We start from the raw sequence: 6,000 nt of genomic DNA on the forward strand, positions 1-6,000 counted from the left end.
TCGCTGCGGCACACAGTTATCAAAACGCTGGTGTAATAGTTCCCACATAAGCATTTTTTAAAAACATTTAGAAATCAAGACTGAGGCAGGCTTTTGAACCAAAACATGGACCTTGTTGGGTCTATTTTCACCAATAAAGTACATTTCATCATCATTAAGATTAAACCATGTGCATTAATCTCCAGTTGATGTGTAGTGTTCCATCCCTACTTTTTCTGTTTTTGATTATTTTTCATGAGGTTTTGTTTCCTTATTGTTTCTGTAAGGACTTTGTAATATATGTACACAATCTGCATATGATATATACAGGATGGGCCAAAAGTAGTATTTATTCATTATTTATTTTTATCATACATGTATTGAATTGCTTAACAAATATTTCTTCTGTGTTCATGGCTGAAGTGCTAGGAGTGGGATCACAGAAGACAAACATGAATAGGGATGGAGGCGTGATAGACCCTGATCGATTTTCAGAGGATTGTGTTCATGAGGAGCTAGCTAAAATAAAAGTAGACAAAGGGATGGGGTCAGATGGTGTACATCTGAGGGTGCTGAAGGAACTTAGTGAAGTTCTGGTGGCTCCGCTGACTGGCCTTTTCAATAAGCCTCTAGAGTTGGGAGTGGTACCAGAGGACTAGAGAAGGGCGGATGTGGTCCCTCTCTACAAAAGTGGAAGTAAGGAAGAAGTAGGGAATTACAGGCCGGTAAGTCTGATCTCTGTGGTAAGCAAATTAATGGAAACACTTTTAAAACAGAAAATGGTGAAGTTTCTGGAATCCTGTGGATTACAGAACCGGAGGCAACATGGATTCACTAGGTCTTGTCAGACAAATCTGATCAATTTCTTTGACTGGGTGACCAGAGAATTGTTTAGAGTAGACTAGATGTGGTGTATTTAGATTTTAGGAATGCCTTTGACACTGTTCCACACAGATGTCTAATAAATACACCGAGTGCCTTCGGGATGGGTCCCAAAGTGACGGGCTGGGTCAAGAACTGGTTGAGTGGAAGGCGACAAAGGGTAGTAATCAATGAAGATCGCTCTGAGGATGTTACCTGTGGTGTGCCTCAAGGTTCTGTTCTTGGGGCCTGTAATTTTTAACATTTATATAAATGATATTGCTGCAGGGCTATCGGGTAAGATTTGCTCTTTGTAGATGATCCCAAAATCTACAATAGAGTAGATACCCAGGATGATAACTGTTGGGTGTACCCACGTTAGTTCTGGCTTTTCGCGTCTCTCTGCTCTGGGGATGGGGAGCAGGTGGGGGAGGGGGGATCTGCATTGGTTTTGTTTTTTGGGGGGTTTTTGGGGGGAGAGGGTGTTTAGCCCTGCTGAATGCCCTGGGGTCATCAGAGCCCAAACCTTGGGGGAATCATGTGCGATCTTTTGTTCTTTTTAGGGGACTGGCATGTCTGATCCTTTTTTTGGGGGGGGGGCTTTTCATGCAACAGGGGTATCTGCCCCCCGTGCACCTGGGGAACACCTTCGCAGGGTGAACAGGGGGTGGGTGGGAGGGTGATTGGGAAGAGATTTCTGGGATTCGTGGGTTGGTATAAATGACACATGATTTTGTAATGTTCTGATTTGTTTTAGCGGATATCCTGCCTCTGTTTGATGTCTTTTGTATACAACTGTTTTTCTCTGGTTCTGCCTGTTTTCAGTCAATAAAAATTGTTTACAATCTAATTTCTAAAAACACCAATAGGATAACACAGCTTGCTGAATACATTTACCCAACCAAAATTGTTGCCTACCAGCTTGAAATGCTAGGGTCCTATCTAAGAAGGTCTTATATCTACACCCATTAATTTTTGGTTAAGCAAATAAGTAGAAGTTTCTAGTTTCTCTTGATGGTCTATGCAACACAAAATGAGGAAAAAGGTAAGCTGGAGACAATCCTGATATCAGCTTAAAGCAGAAACAGGAAAATTAGAATAATACTCTTGCCTCCAAAGGCAGCCAATGAAGTAAACGATAATATGGGCTAATATGGTCATTTTTTAAACTAAAAATCAATCGAAGAGCTGTATTCTAAATTATGCAAGGTCTTGCATTTGGGCTGCAAAAACCCAAGGGAACGGTACAGTTTAGGGGGTGAAGAACTTATGTGCATGACAGCGGGACTTGGGTGTGATTGTATGTGATGATCTCAAGGTGGCCAAACAGGTTGGAAAAAATGATAGCGAAAGCTAGAAAGATGCTAGGGTGCATATGTATGGCCAGTAGGAAAAAGGAGGTATTGATACATGTGTATAAGACTGGTGAGACCTCATTTAGAATATTGTGTACAATTCTGGAGGCTGTACCTTCAAAAAGATGTGAAAAGGATGGAGTTGGTCCAGAGGAAGGCTACTAAAATGATGTGTGGTCTTTGTCACATGGCGTATGGGGACACACTTAAAGATCTCAATCTGTATACTTTGGAGGAAAGGTGGGAGAGGGGAGATATGATAAGTATGTTTAAATACCTATGTGCACGAGTCGAATCTCTTTCATTTGAAAGGAAGCTCTGGAATGAGAGGGTATAGGATGAAGTTAAGAGGCTCAGGAATAATCTAAGGAAATACTTTTCTACCAAAAGGGTGGTAGATGCGTGGAACAGTCTCCCGGTAGAGGTGGTGGGGACAGAGGCTGTCTGATTTCAAGAAAGCCTGGGATAGGCACATGGGATCTCTTAGAAAGAGGAAGAGATATTTACTGTGGATAGGCCATTTGGCCTTTATCTGCCATTATGTTTCTGTGGTATAATACATTATTGTTGACAACAAAAATTCTTCAATAATGAAGTGAAAAATAGCTAGCAGCCCACGATCAGTGATGTGTCACCAAATTACATTAAATGATAAGTGATATAGGGAGTATCTTCAGTTTTCAGAACTACATGCCGATATCATAAGGCAGAGTTGGCATTTGTTCTTTCCAGACAGGGTTAGTTAGTGAAAGATCCCTTGGCTTTATTGAAGAATTTTTTGTTATCAACTTTACCTGTATTTTTCTATAGTGGGTTCTTATTTTTGAAATTATAATACACTATTGAACATTAATCAAGTAAAAGTGAAATGATACAAAACCTTCACATGAATGTTATGAATAAATACTGTATACCTACTTTTGGCCCACCCTGTGTGTGTATGTATATATCTCACACACACACAGAAGACAGACAAAAGACATAGGAGGGGCATTTTCAAATTTTTTTTTTAGTATAGGTCCATACACTTCATCCACTTTTCCTGCAATGACTTCTAACACCTTTGAAAATAATTCTTCTGTTTGACCTTCAAACCAGGACGTCACTGTTTCCTTGACATCTTCATCACTTGAAAACCACTGTCCATGGAGAGATTTCTTCAAAACAGGAAATAATCTGAGAGGGCCAAGTCAGGACTATAGGGTGGATGGTTCAGCTGCTGAAACCCACATTCTTGGATGTTAGCCTCCAATTGTTATGACATGTGCACCAGTGCATTAAGTGGCAAGTTTGCTGTGAGTTTTCCTTGTCTTTTCTCCTTGATTGACTCCTGCAAATTGATCATTGGGTTGGCGTAACTCTCCCCGGATATGGTTGTCTTGTGTGGCATGAACTCCAGAAACAAAAGTCCTTTATCATCACAGAAGACAGTTGCCATGACTTTGCCTGCAGAGTTTTCTGTCTTTAATTTTTTTGGGGTGGGGGATGACTTGTGCTTCCACTGCATTGACTCCATTTTGGACTCAGGATCTCTTATATACCCAAGTCTCATCTCCAGTCAACAAATTTCTGTGAAAGTTGCTTTCACAGTGTGAGGGTCATCTTCAATGGATACTCTTTACCTCACTTAAACTGCTTGCTCCATTTTACTTTGTAGCATGGAGCAGACTCACCATAAACTGCAGTCATGTGTTCATGGATCTCCTTTGACTTTTTCCCTTCTTTTGTGAGAACTTTTATTACTGAACGGCGCTCCAAATTTAACAATTTCTTACTTGATTCGCATGAGGACTCTTCTGACATCCTGTCTCTTGGAATGCTAGACTCTGACTGAGCTACAACTATGCATGAGTAACCTTGAAACATTTCACAATATGCTTGCTATGTTCTTTCATACTCAAATACATTTTTGAAAGCCCCTCATATTTCTATTTAGGGATATGTCTTGTTGATAATAAGATATAATTTGTATTTACTATTTAAAAGTCTATAAAAACAGTGCAGCTGGCTCACTAAATATAACATAAAACTGTTCGCAAGGAATATGATAGTTGATGAACCAAAGTTCTGTATTTTTATTGGAAGGCTGGACATAAGACATCTGTTTAGCATACTTATCTTTGATCAATTACAGATCTTTAACCTGCTGTACCTGTTTTGGTTTAGCTTGTCTTCTCGCAATGACTGGGCCTGGGAATTGATTTGAACTTGCATCACTGATACATTATTTGTTTTGTTTGCACTTCCTCCAGCTGTTGTAAAGCAATCAAAAAGGCTGTAGGCAGTGAGGGCCCTAAAACATCCATATCTTGATCCTTTGACATGTTGCTGGAATTCCCACATATGACTGTTTCAGTTTGCAGTATTATAGTATGAGCCAAATCCCTCACTGTATTTCCTGAGGACTACGGGGCCCTGAACTGAATAGTAATTGCTGATGATATAAACCTGCATTCATGATAAAAGTGTTGGTGCCAAATGATTATTCTGTGCATTGTGGGGAGAGAAGATCCTTAAGTACCAAGAATGCAGTCAGAAAGTGTAGCAGAAAGATACTGAAATGTTTCACATTGTTGTGGGAATCACAGGCTTGATGGAGAGGAATTTTCAAGCACACATGCCTATATATGGCACAACTTTATGAATTCTAGAAGAAAGTTATCTTTGTTGATGCAAGTACAGTACTACAGCAAGTGTTCTCAGTAAATTTAAGAAATTAGATCATACTGCTGGTAGCAAGGTCCAATAGTGACATATCATGTGCTAAAGAAATAAACCCATTTGGCGATGTTGCTCCCAGAAGAACAGTAATAGAAAAAAATCCTACTAGCTGCTAAGATACTTGAAAGTCACATTTAGAGCAGCAAATGCCAATCTATATAGAAAATGATAGTAGGCATAGTTTGAGGGTAGACATTATATGGGGATGGGGGTACCCTCCCAAATGTGTGTGGTGGTGTTGAATTGGTCCACATTCCCTCATAGCCAATATTATTTCCTTACCTTCTGCCTACCAACAACCTCAAGCTATGCATGCAAACTACATATAGAAGCGGAGGAGTAACCTAATAGTACAATGGCCTGAGAACCAGGCCATTGAGTCCCACTTCAGCTCCTTGAGACTTTGCTTGTCACTTAAACCTGTATGTAATGTTATTTACTTTGATTGTAACCACAGAAAGGCAGTAGTACATCAAACCCATCTCTTTTCCCTTACCCATGCAGTATCAGCCTATGTAGTTGTAGTCATGGGAACCAACTCTTCAGACTAGTTGGGGTGCTAAATCCATCACAAATTACCCCTCCTCGGACAAGTGAAGACACAGCTCCCTATTGCTGCCAATTTTGTTTAATGTCTTAATGTATTCTTTGGGGATAGAAATAGAGCAAGCTGTATTCCAAGTTTTTATGTGTGCTGACGATATTACCATCCTACTTTCAGTGAATTTTATACTTGAAAATATGAAACCAATGATTCAGAAATACACTTACATTTAGGGCTACTCATTTTTTAAATTAAGAACAAAAGGACTCCTTTTACAAATTCAATGCTACCAAGTAGCATGTGCTGAATGCAAAGAAGCCCATTGGAGTTGAATGGGCTTCTTTCCATTTAGCACACCGCTAATCCATAGCTCCACTTTGTAAAGGAGCCCTCAGTTTTTATTAATAGAGGTATAGGGAAATCCAAATACTGATATTTTCTTTATACTGAAAAATGTAATCTTCCATCAGCCTAAGTTAACATATGAAAATATAAGGAATAAAGATTTGAAGATTAATCAATGGAACAAGTCAATTAATT

The sequence above is a fragment of the Geotrypetes seraphini genome, chromosome 12 (genome assembly GCF_902459505.1).
Source record: "Geotrypetes seraphini chromosome 12, aGeoSer1.1, whole genome shotgun sequence".
Classification (NCBI taxonomy): domain Eukaryota; kingdom Metazoa; phylum Chordata; class Amphibia; order Gymnophiona; family Dermophiidae; genus Geotrypetes; species Geotrypetes seraphini.